Below are 18702 nucleotides of genomic sequence, written 5' to 3' on the forward strand. Positions count from 1 at the left end.
TACAAGTACTGATCATTGACTTCTTCAATTTTTGAAGATGACCAACATTATACGCAGATACTATGCTCCAAGCCACTAAACAAACTTCCTATTTTATCATTGCACAAGGAACCGTTTCTGCAACTTGTCATCAAGTCTTCATGGAATGTAAAAAAAAAAATCGAAGTTAAGTTTAGACTTCCCTGTCCAAAACACTTTGTGTCACTATTCGAAATGCCACGATACATGTCATTTATCAGTAGCTAGTCTCTTCACTGTAAAACTTTTGTTGATGTTCTTCCAAATAGCTACATTTTTGCAGCGTTTTTGGAGCTGCACTTCTTAAGACGTTATTTGAGCGTGACATGTTAAAGCTATCAGGAAATTCTTTACGCAGAATTTTTAGGGATTCGATTTCAGATGTCTAACATTTCTGTTACTCAGATTATTTTTTTCTCCACTTCTTGCCTCGTCTGGTGATATTTGGTTAAGTTTATTTTCTTGTTTTATGTACGTCCAATGAGTACTCCGTAATACTTGATGGACATCGAAGATGTTTTGGAATTTCTCTTAAACTCCAACTAGCATCAAGTAAATATTTGAATCTGACTCTATCAAAGGGAGTTAATTCTCTTCGTTAGGACATTTTAATGATAGCATCACACTATATTAGCTGTATTGGACAATGTCACCGAAAAAAAACGAACACATAAAACCTTTTGTCTGCTACTATGTGCAAGAAATATTCAGAATGTTAACCTATCTAATTATTTCAATACTTAATGGCATAGAAAGTAAAGGCAGTCGTGTGTGATGATGTAGCACATGTTTTTATTTAAATTAGTCATCTCGAATTTTTTTGTATAAAATCTTTGACTATCGTGTGTGTATATGCTTCTTTCCACTCGAAATTGTAAATTAATTAAATATATAGCGCGTTAATGTCATGGAAAATCGTTAAGTGATTATTCTTATGCTTTTTTCAATATATTTGTTTGTTTGTTTTGAATTTAAACATAAAACTAAAGAATGGGCTATCTGTTCTCTACACACCGTCGGTATCGATACCCGGTTTTTAACAGTATAAGTCTGCAGATATAGCGATGTGGCACTGGGAGGACTTTTAAATGTAGTGAACTGCAAAGGTTTTATTTCACATTTTAAAGAATTCAAAATTACCCATAACATTTATTTTCATTTAATTACGTGAAATTGCGTGTATGTTCTAAGTGGAATGTTCTTAAAATGTTTATTCTTCATGTTCTCAAGGTTACTCATAACTTTTACTTAAAGAGAGAAACAGAAAAATAACGGTTTATTTGTTTACCCTTTGAAAACTCACAATGAAACAAATTTTCTGAGATGCTTCCCTTCCATCTCCGGTAGAACAGCAGTAACTCTTGTTAGAAACAGGGATTCTAGTCCCCTAAACACCCCTAATTACTCTTTGTAATGTAACCTTATAACGTTACCGTAATAAATGATAACGTATGTAAATAAATCTGTTTATTTGTTTTTATTTTGATAATTAAAAATTATAGAATTTTATGAAGTAATAACTAAAAGTATTTTACTACGAGCTAGTCTTAACCTTGTGGTTAGCATGCTCAGTTTGTGAGTCAGTGGGTTAGTAATTTGGGAACCGCTGCCGCGAAAATGCTTTTCGGAATTTAGGGTTGTTGTTTCGAAAAAGTGACGGTAAAATCCGTTTTTTCGATTTTGTTTCTTTTTTGTTTTTTGAATTTCGCACAAATTTCGCACAAAGCTACATGATGGCTGTGAATTTGCTACTCGAGAGCTATCTACGCAGTAGTGACAGACCAGAGAGAAAGCAACTAGTCAACACCACCCACCGCCAACTCTTGGGCTACTCTTTCACAAACGAACAGTAGGAGTGACCATCAAATTATAACACGGCTGAAAAGGGAATACGGACTCCTGACCCTCAGATTTAACCATCAGACCACGCCAGGTCCTCAGACAGGTCCAATTTAAGAGTTGACTGTGTATGATATCAATTAGCTGCTTTATCTCTAATCTGCTATCAGAACAAAATCAGGAATGGCTCTTCAGAAATATATATTTTAAATTCCGACCTCCAAAATGATGTTTACGTGACACGGCTATTGTTTGCTATTTTAAAATGTTAACTACGTAATAAAAGTAAGTTTTTTTGATCGATTATATATTGGTTAAATTTTTAAAGTATTATAAAAACAAACCATTAGATACATTAACAACTGGCACGGCACGGCCAGGTGTGATAAGGCGTTCGACTCGTAACCTGAGGGTCGCGGGTTCGAATCCCCGTCGCACCAAACATGCTCGCCCTTTCAGCTGTAGAGGCGTTATAATGTGGGGGCGCAAAACTACACGAGGGCTATCTGTGCTAGCCGTTCCTGATTTAGCAGTGTAAAACTAGAGGGATGGCAGCTAGTCATCTCCACCCACCTCCAATTCTTGGGCTACTCTTTTATCAACGAATAATGCGATTGACCCTCACATTATAACGCCCCCACGGCTTAAAGGGCGAGCATATTTGGTGCGAAAGGATTCGAACTCGCGACTCTCAGATTACGAGTCAATTGTCTTAACCAACTGGACATACCAAGCTTTACAATAAATAAGATTTGTTTTTAAAACAGGTATGACATATCTGATCTATAAACAATTAGTACTTACCAGAAAAGTTATCTTTGTTTGTTTGTAATTAAGCACAAAGCTACATAATGGGCTAACTGTGGTTTGCCCACTACGGATATCGAAACCCCATTTCTAGCATTGTAAGTCCGCAGACACGCCACTGTGCCCCAGGGAGAGTAGAAACTGTAACTTGTAATATAATGTTACGTTCATGCTGTCCGAAATAATCTGATAGGATAATTCATTCTGCTAATGTAATGTACTTGTTATCTTTATTAGCAAATAGCCCTGGCATTTCTACTAAGTGTATTGGATCCGCTTTATTTAGCCATCTGCTAGTACAGCGGTAAACCTACGGATTTATAACGCTAAAATCAGGGGTTCGATTCCCCTCGGTTGGTTCAGCAGATAGCCTGATATTATGGTTTACTATAAAAAAAACACAAACACACCGCTTCATTGAACAGAGATGATTTAGTGGCGTCAACAAAATGCATCTCAGTCGGGTTTCTGTGGTATATTGTTCTTATGCGAACAAGAAATAATCAAAGTCGTCAAATACGACAACTGCTCTTTCTCTGAAATGTCTTGGACGTAAGAGATGTTTGTGTAAACAATGTTAAATTAAGAAAAAATTAAGTATTATTCTGTCTACAATTTTAGTATAATGTTTTGCCTGTAAACCACTCTCCTTTGCATAGCTTTACTGTAACATAAAAAACAAACACAACATCAGTGACTCACATAGAACAGTACTTGAATGTGTTACGAACTGCTAGAAACAAAATCATTCCCGTTTTATACATAAAGCATGCCCTAACATAAGGAACAAATTAGAACCATAAACAAGCTATATCTCTAAGAGGGTGTAATGAATCCATGCAATGTTTTTAAGTATCATATTCATTGATATTTTGTTCTTTCTGTATTAACACTGTCAAGTGTAATAATTCCAGTTTTTCATCTACTGCTGATATTTGTCATTTGATTTTGATAGACGAGTTTGATTTGATAATCCGTGATGACGAGAAAATCCACTTATAGAGACAATTATATATGTAAAAAACGGCTGGTATGGATAGCAAAAGCACTATGTAGAGGAGCGAACAACGTGCGAATCTGACGATGACCGAAGAAAGTCGAAAAGTTGTTCGCTCCTCTACATAGTGCTTTCTCTATCCATACCAGCCGCTTTTTTACATATATGAATTTGATTTGAATTCCAAATCATTCAGTGGTTTAATATCTTTTATGTTAACTTCATTTTTTTTTTACTTTTCGTGTAAATTTGTGTTAACGGAATAACTTTTTATAATACACAAATAAAATAAAAGTGTAGGGACTACTATTCTTAATGTACTTCTGCAAGGTCTACGAAAGTGTTCTGTTTAGAGAGTAAATAAAAGCAAAATTTAGGGTAAAATATTTTTATTTCTTGTTTATAAAGTTTATATGTCATTCTGTGTTGTAGCCAACAGAGTGCATACTTATTTTCACTATCCATGGTATGCGAAAGTGTTACTGACGTCATGACTGTACGAATTGCAATGTTAAGCGTAATTTATATGACGTCATTTATGTGACTGACTGACAGACAACACACTATTTTATAATGGTGCGAGTAGTTAAAAGAGAAACTGTTTGAGTGTTTGTGCGTTAAAATTAAAAAATTACAACAACCGTTTTGTTTTCCATTCCTCTAGCGTCATATCTAAAGAATAAATGTATTTTAATTCATGTTTCCAATTTTTCCCATAAAATACATATAATAGGAAAATTTAACAGAAGTGATAAGTTATCTCTGAAGTACATTTAGGATAATCACTTAAAGTAACCCCATGCTTTCAATACTTAAAAAAAATGAATTCACGATCAACAATTTATGGTTTATTTTATTCTTGTGCGCATGTTATATGGATTACATAGTACAAATAAATGATAACTATAAATAACAGGTCACAAAATATTCGATTCTCACGAAAAGAACTATATTCCAAAATAGTCTGCCTTTCTTTGAAGTACAGCTTTGTTGTAACTAATTTTGTTCAACTTGTGTGTTGCCTGAATAAATTCGTTACGTAAATTAGCAAAAACTAGCAAAAAAAATAGAGGACATTCAACCAAAGCTATTGACAAGGCATGTGAACAAACCTATAGTTAAAAATGAAATTAAATCGACAGAAAAATAATAAAAGTGAAATGTTTCTTTAAAAACACACAACGTCTAAAAACAAGACATCTATTAAATTTCCAATACTTAACATATAGAAGAGTCCACATTAGACAAACTAAGATATCTTTACTATTTAGTTTGAATGAGCGCTAAAAGTATTACAAAAAAGATAATTTTAAATCGACCAATGTCAATCATGATAAACTCGGATTATTAGATTTACTGGTTAGATATGAATTTCATCCCAGTCAAGAGAAATGTGATGTGTAAAATAAAATCCGAGAAACAAACGAAATTAATAAGATAAAAAACAGTGAGCGAAGACAAAGAGGCTGGATTAAGCATAATGTGAAAAAGCTCATTTCTAATTAGGAAATGATGCTTTGTAGATGGCGTTACCAACAACTTAGTTCTTGTCTAATTCTAACCGTTACACATATACTTTGGATCTCTCGATGAAGGTTTGTTTGTTTTGAAATTTCGCACAAAGCTACTCGAGGGCTATCTGCGCTAGCCGTCCCTAATTTAGCAGTGTAAGACTAGAGGGAAGGCAGCTAGTCATCACCACCCACCGCCAACTCTTGGGCTACTCTTTACCAACGAATAGTGGGATTGACCGTCACATTATAACGCCCCACGGCTGAATGGGCGAGCATGTTTGGCGCGACCGGGATGCGAACCGGCGACCCTCAGATTACGAGTCGCACGCCTTAACACGCTTGGCCATGCCGGGCCGTTTCGATGAAGGAAACTTGTACTTCTTGAAATACGCCAAGCAAATACATCTCGCTTATATTTTTTGCATCTATGGTCCAGGTGTATTTTAGTAATATTCATTTAATTTGTAAGGCTTTCGTAGCTATAGTAACTGTATTTATGAAACAGAAAGGTTAAATAAAACGAGATCTAACTTATTAAAACAATTAGATGCTTCCAGATTTATTTCTTTACTCATAACAACGTTTCTTAAAAGAGTGTTATATAGTATAAACAAGTATTGTTATAGAATTTATATTTGGTTCAGAAAAAAAACGCGTTCGTATTTTTCATTTACGCGTCTTAGTGAGTGTTAAAAAACAAAGAATTATAATACAGTTCTTTTGATAAGCCAAACTGGTTTAAAATTCTATTAAAGATAAACCAAAGGTTGTCAGATAAAAGACTTTTCACTGTTCTTCTTGCAGCCTTTAAAAAGATTACATTTTAATCTGGATTGAATTCACTCTTTACGTTATCATTAGTACAAATATTTTTCGTCGTTTGATGCACTGTATTAATGTAAAACTTTTTTAACTATTTAACACATCAATCATACAAACCATTCTATAAAATAATCCTAACTAGGAAACAAAATATCTGTATTAGTATCAATTATTTGTGCTGGAGAAAAATATTTCATTGATTTTCGATAATATATAACATTACTATATGCGAACATTTCAAGACTTTCATAAACCTCTTAGGAGTGTGTTTGTGTGTTTTTCATATAGCAAAGCCACAAAGGACTATCTGCTCAGCCCACCGAGGGGAATCGAACCCCTGATTTTAGCGTTGTAAATCCGCTGTACTAGCGGGGGGCAACCTCTTAGGATTTAATATTTTTAAACCAGGTACTCAAACCAAGGACTATTGTTTAAAATAAGTTTATAAAACATTGCTTTTGCTTCTTTCATTTATTTTTAAAATCGTTTGGTAGTAGAATAAATATATTTACAAATAGAGGAATAACTAATGTTTTTTTCTATTAATTAATTAATTATCTTCCTTTTAATTTTTAGTCTACTTATTCTTATATTTTAATTGTTATTACGAAGTAACTTTTGTATTGTGAATATTAGCATTTGATCTAGAAATATCAGCAAAGAAATCCAAAAGAATTCCAATACATTTTTTTTTAAAAGAGCCTAATAACAGAAAGTGTGTCGATTCCTTATGAAAATCGATACCACTGTTAGGTAAATTAATATATGATTTTTATAACAAAACAAATGCTATACTATATATTTTAATAAGATACTTGTACTAGGGTTAGCACGAAAGTGTGATTTGTTTGTTTGTTTTTTGAATTTCGCGCAAAGCTGCACGAGGGCTATCTGTGCTAGCCATCGCTAATTTAGCAGTGTAAGACAAGAGGAAAGACAGCAAGTCATCACCACCCACCGCCAACTCTTGGTCTACTCTTCTAGCAACAAATAGTCGGATTGAACGTAACATTATAATAACCCCACGGCTGAAAGGGCGACCATGTTTGGTGCGACGGGGATTCGAATCTGCGACTCTCAGCTTACGAGTCGAGCGGCTTAATTACCTGGCCATACCGGGCTCCCCACAAAACAATAAACAAATAATGAGATACGTGTTTTTCTTACCTACATTCCACTGTAGACTCTGAATCTTTCTCGAGTATGGCCATTGTGAACAATATAAACTTCTGAATCACTATTTTTAGCTTTTAGCCTAATTATGAAGTTATTTTCAAAATTAAAATATTAAATTTTAAACATAAAATCTCAGAATATTGTATCAAAAGCTTTCTCAAAATCTCGTGATGACGAGAAACCCACTTGAAGTAAAATATATATTTCAGGATATATCTGGAGATGACCTAAGACGGTCAAAACGTTGTTCTCTGCTTTATTAATAAAAGTGTTAATACCCATACCAGCAATCCTAAGATAGGCCAGGTGGTTAAGGCACTCGACTCGTAATCTGAGGGTCGCGGATTCGAATCCCCGTCACACCAAACATGCTCGCCCTTTCAGCAGTGGGGGCGTTATATATTGTGACGGACGAATTTCACTATTCGTTAGTAAAAGAATAGCCCAAGAGTTGGCGGTGAGTGGTGATTACTAGCTGCCTTGCCTGTAGTATTACACTGCTAAATTAGGGACGGCTAACGCAGATAGCCTTAGAAATCCCCCCGATAGTACAGTGGTAAGTCTACGGATTTAATACGCTAAAATGAGGGGTTCGATTACCCTCGGTGGGCTCAGCAGATAGTACAATGTGGCTTTGCTCTAAGAAAAACACAGATAGCCCTAGAATAACTTTGGGCGAAATTCAAATCATACCGCCCAAAGATTTATTTCTCAAAATCTATAAACAACAATAGCTCCGTTGTGATATTCTGATAAATAATCCATAATATATTTGCTTATATTTTTCGCCTATAAATCTTACTTTTAGAAAACCTTTTCTTTTTGGTTTTAATCAGTTAACAAATGAAGAATATTTTAACATGATCCGTCAAAAGACTATTGATATTTTATGTAAAACTGTCAATGGGATGACCGAGCGTAATGTTTTAAGAACATGTCTGGGTTTGTTACTTTTCGAGGCCCTCCGCCAGTACAGCGGTATTTCTCCGGATTTATAACGCTAAAATCAGGGGTTCGATTCCCCTCGGTGGGCTGAGCAGATAGCCCTATGTGGTTTTGCTATAAGAAAAACACACAAACACACACACACCTTTTGAAATCAATTTAATAAAATTATAAAAATTATATTTTCATAAAATTAGATAATTTTCAATTTTTCAAAACAAAGTAATGACTTTATAAACTCCTAAATGTATCTAATATTTTTAAACCCCAATTACAAAAAACATAAATGCTATCGTTTTTTAGGTTTCTCAACGTTTTAAGTTCATCTTAAGCAATACATGTATCCAAATATTTAGCTGCGGCCTAGTGGCTCACAGAATTGTTTTGTTTTCAAGTATAAACGTTTAGCTTATAGCTCCATCTCTTGATGGATTTGAGATCTAATTTCAACCACGGCTATGAAGGAATCCTTCTTGTCCACTAGCTTGAAGGAAATATTTCGTAATCATAACCTTTAAATATGTCGTTAAATTAACATTTTTCCTAATGTTCTATTTTTATCTGCATAAATATTTTCATAATAAAATCTAAGTTTCAAACTCTCAGTTAAAACGGTAATTTCTAGACCATCTGAGTTAAGCCTTTCTATAAATATCATTTTATAGCACATTTTCTAAGTTCTAAGCTACAAAAATAACGGTTAGATTTCCTTCCCCACTGATACCAGTAGGTTTTTGATTTAAACATCAGAGACTCAGCTTTAACACTTCGATAATCTTATATTCTTTATATTTTAGAAGGTATTTATCACCTGACGGTAAATATACTTGCTTACGACACTAAAATACGGGATTCTATTCTTCGCCCTCGACAAGGAACAAACAACTACTTAACTGATTTGTAACGTTTTGTAACTTTATGCTACGTAACAACAAACAAATAATCCGTGATTTATTTATATATAACAGAATGACCAGTGCATTAAGGTACACCAATATCACTAGTTTTAAATGCATTAAACGAATAATCAAATATAAAAATAATTCTAAAAAGGGATTTTTTAAGTGATTGTCTTGTCTTCAAGCGTATGTTTTTCATTAGGGTAGAGTCTTCTCCACGTGTTTATTAAACGATATCTTTCCATAATGTTGTTCTTTGTAATTAAACACAAAGCTACACAATGAGCTATCTGTGCTCTGGGGAGCTTCTATGATGTTAGTAGCTGCTTCTCGTTATTTAGGATTATTTATAGTATTATAACCCAGTATAATTAGTTTGGGATCAAATATCATATCACCAAACATATTTACTTGTATATTATTAGACTTTTCAGGTTCTTATTATTTTCCTATCTTTGTTTGAAGAGTTTAAAGTTATACGTCTTGAACAAAATACATTTAAACACTATATATATTTAAATAATAAATACACTTAAACAATAAATCTTCCTTGTGTCTGTTTTCACCTCATGTGAAGTTCGTTTTTGTTATTAAGCGCAGAGTTACACAATGGATAACGTGTGTTGTGCTCACCACTGGTACTGAAACCAGGATTTAGCTTACTGCTGAGGTATTGAAAGACCTTATAATATTTTACTTTATAAAAACCAAAAAAAAAACACAACACTCATTATTATAAACTAGATGTCAAAGAACTAAAAAAAAAGTTTTTCCCTTCCATTCTGCTTGTTCGTATTTCTCCTCAAACTGGGTTTCTTGCAAGCTATAAATTGATGCTTTGTTGTTTCTAAAAGTTTGAAATACTATTCCATGCTTTCTATCTACTAGTATTTTAGTATTAAACGAAATAACCGTATTATGTGACTTATCAAGTATCGTCATATATGAAACAAAACAACAGACAAACAAAAAATTAAATAGCGCGTGTAAAACTCCTTCTTTAAACAACAAAGTGTTTAGGTATATTTACATATTTAACTTTAATTAATTTAAATACACTTAAGAAATAAAAACTTAAGAAATAGTAAAACGTTTAACTTGTTACAATATACATAACTTAACAAATTTATTTCATAAAAAAAGGTTTCAAAATATTTATCAAATATTTGAAAAATAACATTTTGTCTTCATAGATATCACAGTCAGTAGGTTTTACTGTTTATTATAATTCATATCTTGTCAGCTCATAGTTACTCTAAACAAACATGAATCAGCGCTATAGTCAGTTCTTTACTTCTCCTTACATTATACGCTTCTACCATCGTACTTACTTGTTTTTATCTCGACGTAAATCAATCATAGTCTTTAATTAACTTCCCATTAATAAATAGCTTCTTCCTAAAACATTTTTATTCCACTTCACAGTTATTGGTAATGGTCAATTTTCATTTTGAAGATTTTGTCGAGGTGGTTGATGATTTTACCAGTTTCCACCGGTACTGTCACGAGGACTTCATTTAGAAAAGCTTTATCTATTTGTAGTATTGTTTGTTTGTTTTGAATTTCGAGCAAGGCTACACGAGGGCTATCTGCGCTAGCCGAGCCTAATTTAGCAGTGTAAGACTATAGGGAAGGCAGCTAGTCATCACCACTCACCGCCAACTCTTGGGCTACTCTTTTACCAACGAATAGTGGGATTGACTGTCACATTATAATATCTCTACGGGCTAGTGGGCGAGTATGTCTGGTGTGACAGGGATTCGAACCCGCGACTTTCTGGTTATGAGTGGAGTGCCTTAACAACCTGACCGTACAGGGCCCTATTTGTAGTAAGTTGTAAGACTTGACAGTTACAAAATAATTATCATCTTATGACGTATCCAGAATTGTTTGTGCCTTTCTTTTATATGAATGTAATCGCTAACGTTATACAAAAACGTTAACAACAAAATTTAGTAAGTGTAACAAAAATTATCCATAAGATTCACTTTTGGGTTAGGTCAATAAATATATACTACGTAACATAACCAGTCTTATATTTTGCTATAAATACTCTTCGTTTTTGTAATAATCACATGTTAGAAACTGGTTTTATATAAGATTTCTTAAGTTAGCTACGTAATATATATATATGTATATATTTATGCCACGTTGCAGTCTCGCGTGATTTTTGAACACAATATATCAAAATGGCACAGAGGTAAAGTAAGTTTAAGTATTTTCAACACACTAAAGAGAAGCAGCTATTTTGAAATCAGCGCAAAAAGTCATTTATCAGATAACATTTTTTCATTTGTTTACTTCGAAATGAAACTAACTTGAAAGGGGTAACAATTTAATAGTTGATACTGTAAATAAGTTAACCACTTTCTCAGTAAAAGAAACGCATTTTTTTCATTTTCAAGCATTATGAACAATTTCGCATGTCAAATTTTCAAAGGTTTCACGGATTAATAAAACACCGTTATTAAGAATGACAACTGGTTGCTGTGGGGGCGTTATAGTGGTACAATCAATCCCACTATTCGTTGGTTTTTTTTTGTTTTTTTTTAATTTCGCACAAAGTTACCCGAGAGCTACCTGTGTTAGCTGTCCCTAATTTAGCAGTGTAAGACTAGAGGGAAGGCAGCTAGTCATCACCACCCACCGCCAACTCTTGGGCTACTCTTTTACCAACGAATAGTGGAATTGACCGTTACATTATAATGCCCCCACGGCTAAAAGGGTGAGCATGTTTGGCGCGACGGGGATGCGAACCCGCGACCCTCAGATTACGACTCGCACGCCTTAACACTCTTGGCCATGCCGGGCAAATATTCGTTGGTAAAAAATTTAGCGGTAAATGGTGATGACTAGCTGCCTTTCCTTAAACTGCTGAATTAGGGACGGCAAGCACGGATAGCCCTCGTGTAGCTTTGAGCGAAATTCAAAACAAACAAGCAAACAAACGGAGATTACATTTCGAAGATCAATGCATGTGTTAAAGAAAATATCAACTGTTTTGCTTGGGTTCAGGGCAAATGAAATCCCAAGTTTTATTTTAATAAACGAAAGAGTTTTTTCTACCACAAAATTTGACAGGAAGAGTCTTGAAATTAAAAAAAAATGCTGTTAAAATTCATCCATTAGCAACTTTAGCGTAAAGTGAAACGTTCACAAAACTAAGATAATATATCAGTGTGACGACGGTTATTATCGTTTCGAAAGCAAGTACAAACTTACATAATAGGTTTATGTAAAAACACCTCGTTTGGGTTGAGATTTTTTTTTTTTTTTTTTTATAGGAGCGAACAACGTTTCGACCTTCTTCGGTTCACTGAACCTGATGACCGAAGAAGGTCGAAACGTTGTTCACTCCTCTACGTAAAAAAATAAAATATTTTCTCAACCCAAACGAGCCGTTTTTACATAAATATTTTTCTCTACAAATGGGTTTTCTCGACATCACTGACTACATAATAGGTTGTTTTTCCACTAGGTGTCTACATAATAGGTCTACAGGTGACTACATAATAGGTTATTTGTGCTTTCTCCACCAGTGTCTAGCATTATAAGTTCACAGGGATTCCGCTCTGACGCTGGGGGACATGACGACGGAAGTATCAGAACGCGAAAAAAATGTGTGAGTGTTTGAAAGTGATTAGGAATCTCTCTTGATCTCAGTAGAGTGGAGATGTACACTGAGAAATATTATCAGAAATACATATGTTTATAGGTGAAAATACTTTGTGTTAAATATAAACAATAAGTAATTTTACTATTTAATGTTAATAGGTGTTTTTCGTTACACCTTTATTTTAGGTGAAACGCTCTAAACATTGAAAAGCTGAAAATATTGGGAAAAAATAACGTGATGCATTTCTTGAATTGTTATCCCCTCTGATTTTAAACCACTGAACGGAGAGAATACCGACAGTCCGTATTACCCCACAACTACCATCCATGGGACTTACCTGTCGTTTTTATAACCTACAGACTGCTTAAAGCGCTGAAAACTTTTGTGATATAGCACGGATCCGACCCCGCCTCCTGAGGTTTGAAATTCAGGGCTCTGCCACAGAGCCAACCTTTGCCCGTCGTCAATGAAACCATTTAGTGTTTTAAAGCTAGAGTGTAATGGAATACAGTGTGTGATTCGGCATATGTAAAAAAACATTTCTCAATTTTTTGGAACCCGGATGTTAAATATTACGTAGTGTGTAGAATGTTCGTCAAGCGTTGTAATGAGGAACAACTGAGGTCATTTTGACAACTTTTCACTGTAATGCACGTTTTTACGTGTACAATTCTTCTATCGCTAAATCTGTGTAAAAATATTGGAAAACCGTTCAAAAATTGGTAGAAAATGGGTCAAGTTGTGAATATTCACGTGTTGAAAAGCCAGCATTCAGTCATTTGTTTTGGTTTTGAGCACAAAGCTACACGAGGGCTATCTGCTCTAACCGTCCTTAATTTAGCAGTGTAAGACCAGAGGGAAGGCAGCTAGTCATCACCACACACCACCAACTCTTGGGCTATTCTTACCAAAGAATAGTGGAATTGACCGTCACGTTATAACGTCCCACCGCTGAAAGGGCGAGCATGTTTGGTGTCACTTGAATTCAAACCCGCGATCCTCAGATTACGAGCCAGGAATTAGTAAACCTAACTCATTTGTACTGATATGTGTTGATATTTCATAGCGTGTGTGTTTTTGTATAGCAAAGCCACATCGAGCTGTCTGCTGAGTCTGCCGAGGGGACTCGAACCGCAAATTTTAGCATTGTAAATCCTTAGAGTTACAGCTGTACCAGCGGGGGACTATTTCATAGCAGTTGAACGTGACAGTTTAAATAGAATCCAATTACATATATTGCGATTAAAACTCTAGTAAAGTTTTGCTGACTTGCTAATTTTAGTTCCTTTTGAAGAATTAAAATAGTCGCCTTGGCCTGCAGCAGTAGTCACGTTTTCGGCTTTACTGTAATTAGATCCAAATTACGAATTGAAAAATCTTTAGTTAAAGATTTTCTAGATTTAAAACACAAAATGGAAACTGTTGACAGTCTAATAAGTTTCATATATTTTAATTTTTTGTTGAGTGTTCTCTCAATAATGAACTTAAGAAACAGTTTTAATCACCCGATGATTATCCATTCCTTAAAAAACGCTTCAAAAGGACGAAGTTGTTATTGATTTTTTCGGATAAGGTTATTCGTAACTTGTCTTGCTATATTCTAGACGAAGTAGAGAAGTTTTTTGTGTTTTTTTTTATCCAGGAAGATATTATACAGTACCAGAAACACTACAGTATCGTAATCAACTGACTCCTTAGGAGCTTTTGTTAAAAACTCAAAACTAGTTATGTTTATCCATTTTATAACGAAACCTTCTGTAATGTTAGAACATATATAAGCAGCATCACCTCCTGGTGGTTATTTAGTGTAGGGGACAAATTGTTTAACATCAGCAAAGGAGAAAAGATAACCCTAGACACGCGTAACTTCAACAGTAACATTGTTATTATTGAACCAGACAATGGAAACGGCACAGTTTTCTAATACTATAAAACACAGTGTGTAACTGTCTGTTTGTCTGGCTGTCTCTCGGTTACGCGCTGATGGCATAGCAACTTATTACGCAATTTAAGTTGTTTGGCTTCTTGTTAATTATTCTACTATTAAAAAAAATGTTTGTTTTGGTATTGAGCACAAAGCTACACAAAGGCTCTCTGTGCTCTGCCCACCACGTGTATCGAAACCTGGTTTCTAGCAGTGTAACTGCAAACACTCGACTGTACAACCTCTCCCCTAATAAATGAAATATATATTTGGACTAATACAGACAAAAGACTTGTGATATTATAAAAAAAAAAAACAGAAAATTACCGCATTTTGTTACCGTAACTGACGAGTTTAGTCTATATTTAATCAAAACTTAACTCCTATTTTAATAATAAATTCAAATTTCTCTACTGTTTTAGTTATTTTAATCATAATACGTTTACGAAACTATGCCACACACGTGTTAACGTTTAAATCCTAATATTCAGTTGCACAATTATTCTCCTACTGGAATTTCGACAGACAAGCAAACACGCACTAGTGTGTGTGCCTATCATTTTAATAAGACAATCTAGCAACAACAATAAAGAAGTGGTAACTTATTATAACGACTTCTAATACATGAAACGTTAGTGCATTTTGGTAACAATACCTCCAACAATGGTTTTATATCGTGTTGTTTTGCAGTAAAAGCATAACCTGCTATTGTCGTCAAGTGTGTGTTTTTATATAGCAAAGTCATATCGGGCCATCTACTGTGTCCACCGACTGGAATCGAGCCCCTGATTTTAGCGTTGTTAAATCCGAAGACTTACCGCTATCCCACAGGGAGCCACTATGTGCCGAAAGTTTAAAATGAAATGTATACACAATAAAGTTGCAAAAAAAAAAAAAGTTTTCTAATTTAGAGGTTCCGTTGATTAAGAGGTTTGTTTTTATTATTATTTAAATTTAAAACCAGAGAACAACTCAGAAGAAACGTTACCTTTATAAACAGGCCAAATCCTGTAAAGAAGCAACAAAAGCGTATAGGTTATACATTTATGATTAAATGGGTTCAAAATACACACACTGGCATAGTCGTCTAGAATATATAAAACTGATAACCCTAGCGAAACCGGGTACTTTTGATAGTTTAAAATAGAGAGTAAACTCTCAAACTAAAGCTGCCAAGTTTTTAAATTATCGAAAGACCCTACTACTTAAATATAAAATAAACCAATTAAATTCTTTCTAAGTACGAAGAAGACCAGTTCTGCAGATGGTAATACTTACAATAATTAGTCTGTTAAACCAGTCAGTTTTCGTGCAAGCTACCTGAAATTCACAAATCTGATTGCCCCATGAGACCTATTATTTCCAACATAAAGCTGTTTTAATTACAAAGTGTTCGAATTATGATCTTCATTTTTAGTTCAATTTACATTTAATTGTTACATAGTGAAAGACAACTTTGACTTCTCTGGTAATACTAGAAAATTTAGGTTTGATGAAAATGTTTATTTAGCGAATCTAGATATTCACGAAACATTCCCCTACATAGGGCTGTTAAGCCGTGTGTTAATTTTGTTGTCAAAGGCAAGAAATGTGTTAATGAACTAAATGTACAATATTTCAGACAACTGATGGAATTTGCCACGAAAATCCCTGTTTTTCAGTTAAATTGTGAATGTTATAAACAGATTGATGAAGTCAGTAATAATGGTTAACGTTTTCATCAGATTTGTTAGTTGAGTCCAGAATACTTACTTACAATAAAGCATGTTTATGGAATGTCTTCAATAGTGAAAAATGGACATAATTAACGAAATCTGCAGAACATTTGAATTCTAAACATGGTAACATTAAGTTCATATGTGAACACCTATAACAATCTTCCACTTTTATGACATCTATGCATTCAATATACAAGGACATTTTGATGTTAGTTGTTATCAAAAATCCACTTATACCGGAGCATGCGCCCAATTTGACAGCTTGTGTCACTTCATTTCATAGTAAATCACGTGATATACCTCATGTCCCGTGCACTCCGAATTACCAGTTCCTGTGAACTTTTATAGTGAGAAGTACTCAGTACTCAGAAGTATTCTACGATCAATAAAACCGTTCCAGTATCTATTCAGATCATTAACTCTGACGTCTTAAATCTACTGGTAATGTTTGTTTTGTTTTTCCTGTCATGTACAAATACCGAAACTAAACACTATAACCAACAAAGTCCATTCACAACTACACCTTCAATGTGATTTCAGTCGGCTATTGAGAATTTAGTATTTTAACAAGTTTATAGATCGAATCCAGTTTTCGTAACAGTTACGAATCTATCATTAATTCTGTTGCCCAAAGTATAAGGGCATTAAAGTTAGCTAAACTCTTAGAAGACTGGGAGATAATTAAAAAAAAAAAAAACCAATCTATTTCTAGGTTTAAGGACAATTTAAGAATTGTTTGTTCAACATCAGTAAGTTAATGTAATGTACTTCTGTCCCACTAATATGTTCGAAGTAATTACTAAAGTCAAAAACGAAACTAAAACCAAATTAAACAATCAGCATAATGCAACGGAAGTTTTATTTGCAATTTAAGTAGTTAAGTACTGATATCTCATTCATTAATACTTAATTAAAACAAATAGCAGATATGAAAATGGAAAGGTGTTTTCAACTATAATAATGCTATTTTATTGAGAAGACAACCTAAAAATTTATATAGATTATTAATTAAACCTAAAAAATAGGTATTTATGAGAAGTTTGTTTTCAGTTCTGAAAGAAGGTAATTTTGCTCTGTGTAAATTAAATTGGAACATTTGTTTGTTTTGGAATTTCGCACAAAGCTACTCGAGGGCTATCTATGATAGCCGTCCCTAATTTAGCAGTGTAAGACTAGAGGGAAGGCAGCTAGTCATCACCACCAACCACCAACTCTTGGGCTACTCTTTTACCAACGAATAATAGGATTGACCGTCACATTATACACCCCCACGGCTGGGAGGGCGAGCATGTTTAGCGCGACGCGGGCGCGAACCCGCGACCCTCGGATTACGAGTCGCACGCCTTACGCGCTCGGCCATGCCAGACCGTAAATTGGAACAAAACTACACAAACAAGATGTTCAATTTTTCATTAATAATTTCTTAAGTCGTAATTCAATAAATGTAATATACTTTTTAGATTATTCTCTCATTATGAAGCTTTAGATGGGTTTTTTTTAGTATAGCTACATCGGACTCTCTAATTTATTCTGTGTGGGGAATCGAACCTCGGATTATTACTCCGTAAACTTACAGTTGACCCACAGGGAGACATGCTGATGTAACAGATAATTTGCGAGTAAGAATACATTTACGCAAATTCCATATTGAATTCCCGGAAAAAAGGCCAACGTATGCCAGCAAAAATTTTAATGAATGCATTATGAACAAATCTGACAGAATAATATTTTTACGTGGTCCTATTTTTTTGGAGTATAGGCGTGTTGCATCAGATATAAAGGATTGTCGCTATATTAAATAGGTAAAAGTAAGAATAGTTGAGTAAGATTAGTCGGAACAGTATAGCAATCACGAATATCATTATGGTTTACAGAAAGGACAACAAAGTGTGTAATCGTATTGGTTTATCCTTATAATATTTTATATAAATACTTTTAAATAATAATAATACTCTGTATAAAGTAAAAACACATAAAAACTGCTGCGTAGTACAAATTATTCGCTTTCATTTTGTATATCATGTAATGATGTTTTAATACCATCACAATTTTAACTATATGTCATTACTCGATCCCCCGGTGGGACAGCGGTAAGTCCTCGGATTTACAAAGCTAAAATCAAGGATTTGATCTCCGTCGGTAGATTCAGCAGGCATCCCGATGTGAAACATACATACACGTATTTCTCGTTGTTTGTAATAATAGTATCTACTAGTTTATGGGTTAATATCTCATGTTCAACTCAATATCATAGCTACAATAGCTGTTGTTATGGTAGGAACGCCGTTTACGGGCGAAGCATGGCTATAATCAGTTATACTTTTTATAACACAGTAGTGTTAGGGTTATTGTATTTTTAAACATTCCTCATTTTAGTTACTTAAGGGTTTTCTGAGAAGAAGAGTACGTGGCGGTATTTCAACTATC

The 18702-nt window shown here is 34.2% G+C and overlaps 1 protein-coding gene across 2 annotated transcripts in view; it reads left to right on the plus strand.

Annotated features, from left to right (window-relative positions):
* LOC143225643 (uncharacterized) overlaps positions 1-18702 on the plus strand; it is a 129092-nt gene that overhangs the window by 104228 nt on the left and 6162 nt on the right. The gene's annotated exons all lie outside the window — the stretch shown is intronic.

This window comes from Tachypleus tridentatus, chromosome 9 (assembly GCF_004210375.1).
Source record: "Tachypleus tridentatus isolate NWPU-2018 chromosome 9, ASM421037v1, whole genome shotgun sequence".
Classification (NCBI taxonomy): domain Eukaryota; kingdom Metazoa; phylum Arthropoda; class Merostomata; order Xiphosura; family Limulidae; genus Tachypleus; species Tachypleus tridentatus.